General features: G+C 34.5%; 1 protein-coding gene across 3 annotated transcripts in view; it reads left to right on the plus strand.

The window, feature by feature from the left end:
- The first annotated feature begins 2,039 nt into the window (after nt 1-2,039).
- SPTB (spectrin beta, erythrocytic) overlaps nt 2,040-15,894 on the plus strand; it is a 123,058-nt gene continuing 109,203 nt past the window's right edge. For all 3 annotated transcript variants that reach the window (XM_083349373.1, XM_083349371.1, XM_083349372.1), the window contains exon 1: nt 2,040-2,119. The gene's annotated coding sequence lies outside the window, so the exon portion shown is untranslated. The remainder of the gene's footprint in view (nt 2,120-15,894) is intronic.

The following is a 15,894-nucleotide window of genomic DNA, read 5'->3' on the forward strand; positions in this document are numbered from 1 at the left end:
AGTCAGGAGCCATATCACAAAATACTGAGTTCTGTCCTTTAATGTAATCCATAGTTTCCTTTCCCTTTAAAAGTGTATACATGAGTGTGTATGTCTGTGATTTAAATTCAGTGATTTATATCAACAGATTATCATAGGATAAACATTGTGTAGAGATATTGGTGTAAGCAATATGTACTGAATAAACAGTTTAATCTCTGAAGTTCCCTGTTTAACCCTATTAAAAGTTTAACAAGTGCAAATTCTTCTTTTAAAAAAAGAAGTGAACAAAATAGCTTTTTTATACTTAAGATAAAGGCTGCAGAGTATATAAAACCCATTCTCTTTTCTGAGGTGTGCTAGGTGAAATTGCTAACACTGTCTACTTTAGTTGAAATACCGGTAAATTCATTGCATCCATTTCCTCTTGAAATGACTTTTTGGTTAATATACTGTATATATAGGTGTTTTTTAAATAGCTTATTCATCTCTTATCTTCATTTATTGCTTTTATTACAGAAAAAAATGTATTATGTTTTTTCTAATTTTCTAGATTCAGTTAAACACAGAGCACTACAGTATATAATTTTCTAATTGATATCTGATACTGAAAATGGGTAATTTTTAATGTCCTATTTCATTTTTATTTTAATCTCCTTGGCTATAACATTGCATTGGAAAATCACATGCAGTTATTTGTGAACCATAAAATCAGTTTAAACAGCTAATTTTGTGTCCATTCTGTAGTGCAACTTACTTTATTCAGTCTTCTTTTGGGTCTGCTGTAATAACAAATCTGTAAATCCACCAGCCTTTTTTTGTTTTCACAAACATTTTCTCAAGGTCAAGATTGTTAACTCTACAAGTAGTTTTTCCAAGTGTTTGTAACAGAAACACTGATACATTGTAGCAGCGCTGTGCAAAATATCTTTCTGGTAGCATCTAGATTTTCTCCTTTGGCTGTTAGGTCTTTATCAACATAAAACCTTTTAATAGTTAATACTTCCATGAATACTTTTAAGTTTTTAAAAATTCATTTTTATTGTTATTGCTATAATTTACAAAAAAGAGCCTCTTATATGTAGACTGAAGAGAACAAAAAGAAAGAACCCACTCACCCTCGAAAACAGTTTTGAGTTACAGAATATTTTTAAGCATAGAAGTTTAAATCCTTCAAAATGTTTAAAATGAAAAGAAGTAAGCAATAGGAAACTAAAATTGAAGCTAGGTTATCCTTTGGGATATATGATTATGGACTACAATTTAATTAAATAGTTTAATTATATTTAAAAATGGAAATTTAATATTATGAAATATTAAATTGTACTATTTCAGCATTTCCATCTTTGCTGGAATATTTTTAAGGCAATCGTGTGACTTATGGATCAGTACTCTGAACATTTTAAATGCCTGGCAGTGCTCCTACAAATTATAATGGAGTAGATTTTGTGTATGGATCTTTTTGTGTCAGACATACCATCTTACATTACAGATTCAGTGAAGTCTACTGTCTAGGGAAAAACTCATTTTGTCCAAGAAGCCACATCCTTTGGTCATATATAGACATTTGTAATCTAGAAGCTACTTGTTTCCCATCACAGAAAAACTTTATTTTTTTTCCTTGCACCCGTCTGTATTAGAGGAAAGTACAATCCAGGACTTATTTTGTCTTTCTAATCCTGATTATGATTTTTGCCTCTGGAAAACTGTTTACAAAACTGCATATGATGCAAGATTAACCTTAAATACTTTGCTGGTTCACCAGAGGCCAACTTAGCATAGCTCGGATAGGGGGTGGATCTTAAAGATAAAATAAAATAAAATTACTAAGTACCTTTCAAGACCTTTTCTTCCATGTAGACTGCTCACCCAATAAAAGGGTATGTGCGTTATGAGTCCCTATTCACTTCTAGGTGACATGGATGGGAGCATGGAAGTGAGCATCCTCTGTTATGGCTCTGTTTGGTTGGAACAGCTTGCCTACTGAGGTGAGGGTGGCACTTTCCTTGGAGATTTTCAGAAAAAATGTCAAATTAATGCTTTTTCCCCACAGAGATTTTGGATATTGAAGAAGAGATACACTGATTTGTGATGTTTTCCCCAGTAACTGACAGCAGGTGCTTAGAGTCATCTGACTGAGGTAACATATAATTTTAAGTAATACATGAAAAAAGGTTTTGGATGTGAAATATAAAATAAAAATGGCAGTTCTGAATTTTTTGAGTGGATTATATATGAAAAGGGAGATTTCCAAGCCCTGTGTATGTAATATTTATTTTATGTAACTATAATTTGTTTCTAGTATAAGATGTATATGAATATGTGTGTGATATTTATTTTATGTAACTATAATCTATTTTTAGTATAAGATGTATGCGGAGCATTGACACAAGACACTCAAATCTGTATGCCTTTTGGGGATTACTGAATGTAGTTTAGAATTACAGTGTCCAATTTGGAGTTGGTTCGTTCCTGAGATATTTTTTTTAATTAGCAATTCCCAGATCCCATTGTTAGTTTTGCCCAGTTCTAATACAGCCCAATGGGTATTGTCTGAATTAGTATTCACCTTGGCTTTATTCTGCCATCAAGCTGTTCCTTTACATGATGAGTTTATATTGACACTTCCCCACATACGTAGAGTGCAGTATTTTTATCATAATCTTAGTTGGTCATAAAACCAGCCTTATTTGAGCATAGATGGACAGAAGAACTCTAGGAAATATTCAGAATATATATATAAAAAGAAAGCAATAGCAAATTCTCTGCATTCCTGTCAAGGAAACTACTTGAATTAGTTCATGCTGTTACCAGGATTTATGCTCAGGTTGGAGGAAATTTACCTTAAAGTGTCACTCAGCAATGTTGGAGAAATGTAAAGTTGGAAATAATATAAATCATTGATAAGGACATGGTCATAGTCAGAAAAAATACTATATTTTTAACAGCCCAGAAGACAGTTATTTAGAATAATTTAGAAACTTTTTTTCTTCTTTAACTTTTGTCTTTATGGATTAATTATCTTGGCTATGCTGTTCCTTGTCCATGTCTGTCACTTAGTTTTATTTGTAGAGCAGCTTTTCCAAGGCCATCCAACAAATTGAAAAGAGATTAAAACTACTGTATATTCTATCCACTTGGTTGCTTTGTCTGTCATGTAAAAGTAAGGAAGGAACACAGCCTTTAATCCAGAGGGATAGTATATTCATACTGATGGTGTATATGCAGAATGTGATTGTGATGCAAGACAATACACTAAGACAATTAGAAGAGGTAGATTATTGCCCCAAACAATATTGCTAGCATTGGAGTGGTAAAAAATAAAGACTTTTCTGAATAATAAAATCTTGAAGCCTAATAATTTTTTTTGGCCAATAAAAAGCTAACTGGGAGCCAAATACGTCCTTCAAGTGTAAATATTGAAACTCAGCTTTGATTTCAGCAATGAAATTCAATCACAGTTGATAAAATACAGAAAACGAATACTTGAAGATCTAATGACTAAGTCGTAATCCAATTCAATAATTTTGTTTGGTTTTACTAGAATTCTATTTCATTGGGCTTCCTTACAAGTAAACTGTACAGAATTTCTATCTTGGCTTATACGTGTATGTATGTACAGTATATCCTTTTATCTCATGAATGTGGCTTGCTTATGGACCAACTGTGTAACTTATTTGTCTGTGAAGACTGCATTTGTCCCTGGTAGTTGCAATAATGCCGGTATATCTTTATCCAAAAAGAAAGTTAACAGAACTGAGCACAAAAAGGGAAAGTTAATAAGAATTTATTTATTTATTTATTTTAATCTTATTTATATCCCGCCCTTCTCCAAAGACTCAGGGCGGCTTACAATCTAAGAAGCACAAATCAATGTGCTTAGCAATAGCTAAGAATGAGTACAAAAACTAGAGGAGCATTATTAATTGTGCTAGAAGGGTATTTGGCAGAATTCTACTTGAAAATCTATGGAAAGTAAGATGAACAAAATCTTGAAAATGCTGCTCGGCTTTATGGTGAGTGGGCGATGTATAGATCAAAACTACTTTTCAGTAAAAATATTGTACAAAATAAGGAAGATGACTTAGATAGAAACAAAAACTACTTTATTTGGCCAAGTGTGATTAGACACACAGGGAATTTCTCTTGTGCAGAAGCTCTCAGTGTAACTTACAAGAACCATTACATAGGCAAAAGGGCTATTCAAGAAACATACGTCAAAGTAAAAATGACCGCATATAGTATTCCTTCCAATTTTGTCATGTGGAATTAAGGATCGGGTATGTCAAGCATAAAAAGAAACTGAATTCAGTGGGGATGATTACTGAAGAATTAAGTATGTGTGATAAAGTAAGAGATAGGGCAAAGAATGAATGATTGCAGAATGAATATGAAAAGAAGATTGATCAGCATGAAACAAGTACACTGAAGTTTGGCCATGACTGCATCAAGAAACAAACATATGAAGGAAATGTGAGTTGAAATGAAAAGAAAGACTGAGGAAGGCTTGGTTGGATGGGATTGAGATCCTCAGGAAAAGCAGAAAAGGTAACGAACAAAGTTAGTATATGAATTAGTATTGATATGAATTATTAGGACATAGTAGAAGCAAGGATGCTTTGCAAAAATAGGGAAATATGAAGAATAGCAAATGGTGGTGGTGTAAACTAGATTTAAATTATTAGATTTCCTTTTCTTCCACATTTAATTTCTTTTGCTACTAGCAAAAACTCTGAGAATTACATAACAATGCTTGTCCCAGAAGGAATAGTATGACTGGTTTGTATTTGTGTTTAATTCAGTCTTCTTTGTTTACAAAAAACTTATAGATGGCTGTACAAATACGCTAAATAAATCCTTTCATGTGTGCAAAAAAAATCTATAAGCAGAAACTGTAATATCAATGGACAATTATAAGACTTTGGTTGATTCCAAATTGAGAGAATCTGGAGAAAGAATTATACTGGTTGCCAATTATACTAGTTTACAATTATAATAACCAATTATAATCATAAATTTGGTTAGCTATGATCAGTGCAAAACATACTTGTGTTTATTTAAATTTTCTATTTTAATGAGTCAATGTTGTGACCTCTATAAATAAAGCAATTGAATCTAGGACTATCAGTCATTGTACCTGATACAGAAATTATTAGGAAGACTGATCCCCCCCTACAATGATTTAATATATCATTCCCCAGTAATAGGCAAGGAAGAGGATAAATTTTCTTTCTGTGGTTTAATACTTGTTGTGAATCTAGGATTGTTTAATGTGGATGGCTCTTTTAAAGCTTCTCTTATTTTTAAAATGTGGAAAAGATAAGTTCTTTTTAGATGATCATATCAAAGGATATTTTTTAATTAATATAATTTCTGAACAACTTGATCATTTTGAAAAACAAACCATTAACTTGCAGTCTAGATGTTAATGACTTAAACTTATCGCCTTCATAATTGCATTGGCTTGAGTGAGATTCACACATTTTATGATTACTACTGTATTTCTTTAGACATTTTCCAAGGTGAATTATCTGAGGCCTCCCACGATCAACCATCTGGCATAGTTAAAAACAAGAAAGATCAAGCTTTTTTATACTTAATTGTCTTTTCTTCTGGACCTCTCTGGGGATTTACAACTGGTTATTGAAGAAATGTAAACTATACTTATTTAGTGAGAACTTTTCTGACTCGAGAGATAATTCTAATAAAATGACAAATACTGAAATTATAGCTTTGTTTTTAACCTGAAAAGAAGAGGAGGGACTATGCTGCAGTCTTCAATTAGTCATACAAATTTAATCTCCCCATTTTTGTCTATGGCTATATGATAGATCATCAAGTCAGCTCAGACCCTATTGAGAACTCTGGTTACCAATCTGTTCTCATGGAACAGATTTATATTTGCAGATTGTTTCATTAACTGTGTTCCCAAGTTGGTACATCTTACTTGGGTTGTAATACCTAAAGCAGAGGTCTCAAACCTTTCTTGGTTGGCAGACTGGAGGGAAAGGGAGGGGGAAGCATTTTATGCACATGCGCACACACAAGGGGCTGCGAGCATGTGCGATGCAAACAGGGCAGTACTGGCGCCCACGTGACGCTAGCACCACCCTTTTTTACTGTGTGGGTGCTAGCTCCACCCCATTTTTGCTGTGCGGTGCCCCATTCTCACCACACGGTGCCCTGATTTTGTCATGCAGTGCCCTGTTTTTGCCATGGCAGCAGTGCTAATGTGAGTGGGGGTGCGCGTGCACACAAACGTGCATACCGTGGCCAGTAGGCCACGGCCCACAGGTTGAGGACTCCTGATCTAAAGAATGTTCACCCTGGCATATTCACTTGAACCTAGATTGCTTGTTTCTTTCTGAATAGTTCTTATAAAGCTGTTATTATTTTTGAAATGTGTAAAATATACATTCTCTTTGGAGAAACATACATGCTCCATTATTTATCTTTATCCTTGCCTATTTAAAAACACAGCTGCCTTGTAGTAGGAAAGTTATATGTGCATTTTTAAGAAAAAGAATTCCTAGATTACAAATGGTTTAATGCCAAGTAACATAATAGATAAGAGCATTTTGTTGAAAGATTACTTTTAGTTTGGTTTCCAAGAATTTATGAATTTTAGACATAACAAGCTGTTCTCCTGTTGCTGTCATTAACTTGAGGGTTGTTCCAGTTACGGTACTATAATAATTATGCTAATCTTAATGAATAGTCATAGCAAAATCCACAAGTGTACAATGACCATAAGTTAACCAGCATCTTCTATGATTTGTCTTCTGTCATTTTTCTCCTGAAGATCTTCCTCTCTTGAAATTGTCAAAAATAATGATAATATTTATAGAATAACAAAATCATGGAATTGTAAAGAACATTGAGTCAGAGTTGCAAGTATCTATAATTAAAACATCCCAGACAGATGAGTAAAGTAGAATTAGAATTAGAATTAGAATTAGAATAGAATAGAATAGAATAGAATAGAATAGAATAGAATAGAATAGAATAGAATAGAATAGAATAACAGAGTTGGAAGGGGCGTTGGAGGTCTTTAGTTTAACCCCTGCTCAGGCAGAAAACCCTACCATTTCAGACAAATGGTTGTCCAATCTCTTCTTCAAAACTTCCAGTGTTTGGAGCATTCACAATTTCTGGAGGCAATTTGTTCCACTGATTAATTGTTCTATCTGTTAGGAAATTTCTCCTTAGTTCTAAGTTGCTTCTCTCCTTGATTAGTTTTCATCCATTGCTTCTTGTCCTGCCTTCAGGTGCTTTGGAGAATAGTTTGACTCCCTTTTTTATAGCAACCCAAAGATATTGGAACACTGCTATCATGTCCCCCCTAGTCCTTCTTTTCATTAAACTTAGACATACCCAGTTCCAGCAACCGTTCCTTATATGTTTTAGCCTCCAGTCCCCTAATCATCTTTGTTGCTCTTCTCTGCACTCTTTCTTACTATATGTAGCTGAATAAACATCTTTCAAATAACATTCCATTAGTTAATATTTGAAACTTCAATCCAGCATATGAAAGAAAGAGAAATCAGTATATACAGTAGTTGTCTCTTAGAGATCTACAAATGAGGAACAAAAAATATGGTACCGGTAAATTTATATTGCTGAATTAATCAACTCACTTCTTATGCAAAATGCTGGCTATTAGAGTCTCTATACAAAATTATATTTAATAATATATTTTGGAACATAAAAAGGGAGAGAAAATGGATAAGATGGACAGGGACAAGCTGCAGTTCTGTCCTTGAAAAAGATACAAGTTACTTCGCATATAAGCCAGCCTGCAAGTATTTGTCAATATTGTCATAACTGATTTGTATTTAAAATTCAAACTTTAATTCATTTTCACCAAGAAAATCTAATGAAAGATCTGCACTGATAAAACATCCCTGAGTCTTTTGTTGTTGGATGCTCACATTTTGTCTGTGCTGCATAATATTTTTCCTCTTGCTATGTGGTAAACTTAAAAATGGGAAGGGGCACGGTGGCCTAGTGTTTAAGGCACTGGGTTTGTTGACCAGATGTTTGGCAGTTCAGGACCGAAGTACCATGTGATGGGTGAGCTCCTGTTCCTGTCTCAGCTGCTGCCAACCTGGCAGTTTGAAAACATGCAAATACAAGTAGGTACAACCTTGGTGGGAAGATACCAGCATTCCATGCCTTAGCATGTAGTTATGATGTCCATCTGACCACAGAAGCGTCTTTGGACAACTCTAGCTCTCTCAGCTAGGAACGGAGATGAGCAACGCCTCTAGAGTCGGTCACAACTGCACAGGAAAAACCTTTACCTTTAAACTTAAGAACATACTACATTTATTGGTGTAATAATTTTTTAGAATGTTCTGTCTGATATACAAACTAATTTCCATATGGTGTTAAATATTATTTAAAACATAATAATGCCAGAACATCTTCAAAGACATTTCTTAACTGAATTGTATTATTTTGAAAAATATTTAGAAGACCAATCAGGTAGATAAGATTCCACTGAGCATCCCAAATTGCATTAGTGATTTTTAATTTGTAATTAGCAGGTACAGAGGCCTCAATTATATAAGAATCACCATTCTGTCCTTTGGAAAATGCCAGCCTGTTTATACATGCCTTATATATTGTTGTTCCAGGCAATCTATTAGTAACTGAGCAGATAATGAAAAACAATGTTCTTGAGTATATGCAGAAGGGTTAGAAGTGAGAAACCTGCCAAAACTCTGGCATAGCTGTAGAAATTAGTGGACAAAGTTCTGTGCATCCTTAGAATCTGTAAGTTTGGAGAAAAATACACAAATGATTTCTCTAAAGAATTGGAGGTAGAGATAAGCAATCTGGCTGTTTCAAAAAGGTACATAATTTATCGTCCATTTATTTTTAAACTACATCCTTTTATATTTGGTCTCTGAGAAAAATGTACAAGAATTTCTAAAATAGTATGTGAGTGTCCTTGCCTTCACTCTGTTTCATGTGGAGCTGAAGGACATGATTAGGCTGGCACATTGTATACCTGATAACCTGTCTTTAAGAGTTACAAAATTAAATTTGTGAACACAGCATAGGGATTTGAACATCTGCAGTATATTTGAATTTCATTTCTCCAGATTAGAACTGCTTAAAAAACAAACAAAAAATTTAACACACTCACTTCCTGTGTTTTCTCTGTTTTTTTTCTAGAAATATCTATACTTGGATTTTGTATGCATGCTGTTTTCTAAATAGTGGTGTTTGACTAGGATGACAGTGTAATCATTTTAACTCTTGTGTTTATTTATTTATTTATTTAATTTATATACCGCCCTTCTCCCGAAGGACTCAGGGCGGTGAACAGGGCAGATGTATAAAATACAAAAAATACAAAAGTTAAAAGGAATTAAACATAATGCCCAAATAAAAAACAATAAATACAAATATTAAGAGCAATAAAAAAACCCAACCCACCCCCTATCAGGCCAAGCCGGCTTGTTCAAACAAATGCGTTTTCAGATCGCGTCGGAAGGAGCGGAGGTTGGGCGCCATCCAGAGCTCAACCGGCAACCGATTCCATAGCTCCGGGGCGCCCACAGAGAAGGACCTCCCCCTGGGGGCCACCAATCGACATTCTCTGATCGGTGGCACCCTGAGGAGGCCCTCTCTGTGGGAACGCACAGGGCGGAGGGAAGTTGATGCTGGCAGCAGGTGCTCCCTAAGGTACTCTGGACCCATGCCATGTAGGGCCTTAAACACCATTACAAGTACCTTGAATCTCACTCGGAAGACAACTGGGAGCCAATGCAGCTCACGGAGTAGAGGTATAACATGGGAGTATTGGGAAACTCCCAACACAACTCTCGCGGCTGCATTCTGTACCAGTTGGAGCCTCCGAGTGGTCCCTCAAGGGCAGCCCCATGTAGAGAGCGTTGCAGTAGTCCAAACGAGAGGTCACGAGCGCATGAGTGACTGTACACAGGGCATCCCAGTCTAGATAGGTTATAACAATGGATACTTGAGAAAAGATTTGGGTTAGAAATGTAAAATTAACACAGGCCCAAAATTTAAGAGAGAACTTTTATAAAATGTTTTATAGGTGGTATTTAGATCCTTAAAAACTAGCAAGTATGTATCCGAACTGCCAGCCTAAATGTTGGAGGTGTGGTTGTGAGGATGCAACGTATTTTCATATATGGTGGACTTGTAAAAAAGTCAAAGCTTTTTGGATGAAAATTTGGTGAAATATGCAAAAGATATTTAAGAAAAAGATAAGGTTTTCTCCGCAGTTTTTGTTGGGTATTATTACAGACTTTACTGTTATAGATACTAAATTGATGTTGAATCTAATTACGGCAGCAAGACTTTTAGTAGCGCAATATTGGAAGAAGGAGTAATTGCCGACTATAGAAGAGTGGACTTTGAAAGTTTCTAACTGTCCATGGAGATTCTCAGTCATCCAGGTCATAGTTGTCCCAAAGATGCTTTTTCATGAGACAACTGAACTTTCTTGCTTTTCTTTGAAAACGTTTTGCTTCTCATCCAGGAAGCTTCTTCAGCTCTGACTAGATGGTGGGGAATGGAAGGAGTATAAATCCTTCCATTCCCCACCATCCTGTCAGAGCTGAAGAAGCTTCTTAGATGAGAAGTGAAGCGTCGTCAAAGAAAAACAAGAAAGTCCAGTTGCCTTGTGAAAAAGCATCTTGTGGTAACATTATCCACTGAAATGTACACACACGATAGTGGTACTTTCTAATATGTAACATAGAACATAATAAACCCTTACATATTTGATATTAATTAAGCACATATATTGTTCATACTTCCAGTATACAGTATACACTATTATAATTCAAGCTTTTTTGGCTGAAAGCAATTTTTACATTTGCAGAGCCCTTTGATGGCATTGATAGAGACATCATTATAATGCATGAAAGAAAGAACATTACAGTATAATGTAACATTTCCTTTTATAAATTTATAGCATATTAATTAACAGAAGTAAAAGTATAGACACAACAGGATTTAAAATGTAAATTCATCTCAACCTTTATGATCATAATGAAAAAGAAAGGAAAAGAGGCCCAAGAAATAATGTTATAAATAGAAGAATTTCAAAATTTACCATATTGCTTTAAAAGTCTTTTATCTCTTTTGCTAAAAAAGTAATTCAAATGCTGACAAACAACACTTATAAGTGGACCATTAGTGCATAACAGATGCAAAACTCTTCTTCCACTGTTCTGTTATACAGTAATTCTTTTGGCTAGTCCCCATGTCTAAGAAATCCACGAATCTCAATATCTTGATAGATTACAAATACTAGGAATAATGCCAGGAAAAATATGTGTGCATATTTAACATATGGTGCTTGATTCAAGTTACATCAACTTTTGTTTTGGAGATTGCCATATTAATAGAATTATTCAAAATGTGGCAATCTTCAAAACAAAGTTTATTGCAACGAAGCCTTATTGAACCTTCTCTTATTCAGTATTCATGATTTAGGAGCTAAATAAATCATATCAATCAAAAATATAAAACTTTGGGAAAGTAAAACAAAATCCATATCAGAAAATTTCAACAAATCACATCAAAACATTTCTCAGTATTCAGATAAATTATAACTACCAGGTGCTACCTATTTTGACTTAGTCCAAAAACATAATTAAAAATGTAATCTTGTCAGAAATGTGATAGTCCTTATAAATCAGTCTGAGCTGACTGAACAAAACTGGAAGAACAAGGTGAAATGTGATTTTAAATAAGTTTAAAATCTTAGCCTTAAAATTGGTTAAATAAATAATCTATAAATAAACCACATACCATTTGTATTCTGTTATATAGTATATACTGTACTTACCTAATGCAATAATAAGAATTCTGTTCTGGAAGCATAAAACTTGTTAAGTTAAAATTTAGCAAAGATCTAAATTGATCAGAAGATGGATGAGACTCATAAACATTTAATTCTTTAACTACCTCTCTTGAGCACCTACGTTGTAGCCCATTGGGTTTTTTTTAAATGGAGCATATGTTAACATTTATCCTCAAAGACCCTGGTTTTACTGGTGTAAGGTAGAAAGACTAAGTTACAGAGGCAATGAGAACACTGTTGGGAGAGGTGAAAGAACAGGTTAGGGACAGATTATCTTCAAGAAAGTCTATCTGTATACGGTAGTTGCTAAAAGTTGAAAATGACTTGATGGCACATAATTAATCAATCACTCACAAATACAGTGATGTATCTATGCCTACTTCAGTAGAAAAGAAAATCTGCCATTAACTGTTTCTTTTGCTCATTACAATCTTTACCTTTTTTTGTAAAAATGCATTTAAGAACCATTTAAAAGAAGTTCTGTAAACCCATTTTCTACAGAATAATGAAATGACTGTCAATTCTAGAAGTGTCAACAAAATAATAAGTGCTGAATCTCTCTCTAGAAGGGTGATGAGATCTGAGACTTATTATTGTGAGAGATAGAAGTAGGCGTCTGTGGACCAAGCAAGATAAGAAGCATGCTATTTTCATCATGCATGAAGTAGAAAATGAGGCTTATTAAACTAATCAGTTGCTATCCATTTCTGCTTACTCTGTCTGGAAACGATAGAAAAGGTAAAAGACTAAAAAGAATAATAAGTGATTATAATATTTTATGTAAGGAAAAGGAGCTGGAAGCTTAAGTAAGGGTTTCAACTTTTTCATTTGTGATCAAGTGACAAGAAGGGAAAGCAAGATTCTAGAAGTAAAGAACTGAAAGTGGCTGTCAAAAAAGAACTGGATTCTTAGATCAGTGTTTTTCAACCTTTTTTGGGCAAAGGCACACTTGTTTCATGAAAAAAATCACGAGGCACTCCACCATTAGAAAATGTTAAAAAATTTAACTCTGTGCCTATATTGACTATATATAAAGTAATTCTCTTGAATAGGAATCAAATAAACACAAAGAAAGTATTTTATAATTACTTTTCAATTTTTCCCACGGCACACCAGGCAACATCTAGTGTGCCGCGGAACAGTGGTTGAAAAACACTGTCTTAGATCACACGGCCTGAATCTCTAGGACAGGGGTGTCAAACTCAATTTCATTGAGGGCCGCATCAGCATTGCGGTTACCCTCAAGGGGCCGGGTGGGTATGGCCAGGGTGTGCGTGGCCTACTGGGTGGGCGTGGCTAGAGTGCGTATGGCCTACTGGGTGGGCGTGGCTAGAGTGCATATGGCCTACTGGGTGGGCGTGGCCAGCTCTACATCGTTCTCATCAAGGGTGCCTATGGGGGCCTGGGCACGAGTGGGACAGATCTGAGGGTCTCTGGCAGAAGGAGGGTCTCTGGGCCAGGGCCAAGGCAGTGGGGGCCGTTCCCTCACTGTTTCCAGGATGGCTTCAAGGGCCACTTGAAACCACTTCGCGAGCCGGATTCGGCCCCCGGGCCTTGTGTTTGACATGTCTGCTCTAGGATAAGGAATCTTTAGGCAAAGATGGCCAGGGAAAAGAATGAGTTTCAATATTGTCCTGAAGAATCTTAACAGTCTTAATAAACTAATTATAAATGTGCCCAGACTTTTTATAATCTTCCAGTTGAAAAGTTCTGTTCTCAGACATAACCTGCCTGGTATTTATAGTGTATTTATAATATTTATAGTTTAATGCTTTCATATCCTGTCTCATTCCAAGGATAATGGCTATCATCTTTCTAGTAAATTTATAATGGAGGAAGATGGTGGCATATTATTCTTATGTGTATCCAGACTAATAAAGCTGTCTCTGATACAAAAAAAGCAATATCCTGTATAAAGCATTTATTTATTTTCTTAGTTACTTACTTAGCTTATATGAACCATGAATTGATTCTGAGTGGCTACCATTCCTACCATTTATAAAGAGATAAAATAACAAAAATAACTAATAATAAGCAGTACAAATAATAAAATATTCCTATGCTAAGGGATCATAACTATATAAAAATATATTCTTTAAACAAGGGGAAACCCTCTCATATCATTTTCTTTTCAAATGTCTATTGAAATAGGTTATAATTACTTTCCTGATAGTATTAAGGTAACTGGAAGAATTCTTTTCCCAAAGGACCCCCACATTTGCTTAAATGGTTATACTTGTCTGACAGAATGGAATTTATAACATTTTTATCAGATAACTGCTAATAACATTGCCACTTTTTCTTTTTTGTGCTTCATTCCTTTTCTTTGAACAGGAAATCCCTATTCAGAGCCATTTCTTAAAATAGTTTTGTTACCCAATTGCCAAAATAGTTTCTTGTACAGACAGAATGTGATTCTAAATCAGTACAGATAGTTCTCATTTAACAACTGCCTCGTGCAATGACCATTCCAAGTTACGATGTTGGCAAAAAAAGAAGTTTGCTACAACCATTACAGCATTCTGTAGTCATTCATGTGATCATCACTTGTGTACTATACTTTGCAACTGTCCCATATTTTCACTCACAGCAAGCAGAATTAATATGGAAAGCAGATGTAACATCGTTAATTGTGGTGCCATGATTTTTTCACTTAGCAATCGTGTTCTGAGTGACCAAAAGGAAAGTAAGCGTGTAAGCCCAATCCTAGTCACATGATTATCATTTAGCAACTGATTTGATGGTCCCAATTGTGGTTGTTAAGTGAGGACTGTCATTCTATTTGATAGTTTTCCAATGTATTAGGCAGAGATCATCCCCAACTTTTGTTCATTGAAGGAATGAACAAAATGGGCCATTGCTGCCTGCATGCAAAGGAGCATGTTTTACCACTGAAGTGTTTCCCTGTCCCAAAGGTTCCAATCTCTTTTATGTATAGGAGCTGTTTGAGTTGTCTGAGATTTGATTCCATGTCTTTTTATATCTAAAGTGAGAATCATACTCATTAGATTTTCAAGAATTTTTGAAAAAAAAACCCAAAAACCTAAGGAATCCTTTTGAAGAGGTAGAGAACTGATTGTATATATTTTTTTAATCCCAAGCATTTGTTTAAAAAGCTATGTGCATATGTATATTGTCTGATAACTTAAACAAAATGTGTGGACCTATTTTTTTCTCCCCAAACCCACATAACAGAATATTATGAGGGGTCCTCAGAGAAGACTTCTGGACAAAATATCAGTATTGTTAAAGAAGCTTAAAACCTTACAAAAATTCCAATAAATATATTTTGAAAAAATGTTCAAAAGAAAATTATGCTTCTTATAAATATGATGACGTCATCCATTCAGTCATGTCCAACTCTTGGCGATTCTGTTGGCCAGATCTCTCCACATCTTCCGGTCTTGCACTACTCTCATAAATATACTCTTAAAAAAATAATTCTTACATATTTTACATTTGATAAGTTCTGTCATCACAAGCTAACAAGTAATATAATAAGCACTTAAACTGTTGTCTGTAAGTAATTATAAATAACACTTGTATGCAATCATAATCTTTCTTAAACTTGTGTTCTGCTTCTCAGTAATTATTATCCTATATGGAGGTATTTGCTCTTTGTCTTTGATCTCTGAGGAACATGCACTTGCAGTTTTCATAGCTTCACTCTTCTGTGGATTGGATATAACAGTAAAATTGGAATCAGTGCTATATAAATAGCAAAAGTACTTGCTTTAAAATTTCTCCATTTTAAGTTTAGGTTTGCGGAGCTTCATCTGAAGCAACAGAATCAAATCCTAATTATACTGAATCAAATGTAAAATAAGCCAAATTTATCCATTATCAGATAATGTGCTTTCTTCCTTTTTTTTTACAATCCAATAATGTTTATGTAAGATGATTAAAAAATTTGAAGATTCTATTATTTAAAAAGTTTAAAGTATCAAAAATAAGAAAAAAGTAAAATTTCTATCAGTATTAATAGCATTTTAGGATGTCAATATTACAGGCATAAAATTATTTAGCGTTTTATCCAAAATTAAGTACAACATAAAACAATCATT

Source organism: Vipera ursinii (genome assembly GCF_947247035.1).
Source record: "Vipera ursinii genome assembly, chromosome: 1".
Classification (NCBI taxonomy): domain Eukaryota; kingdom Metazoa; phylum Chordata; class Lepidosauria; order Squamata; family Viperidae; genus Vipera; species Vipera ursinii.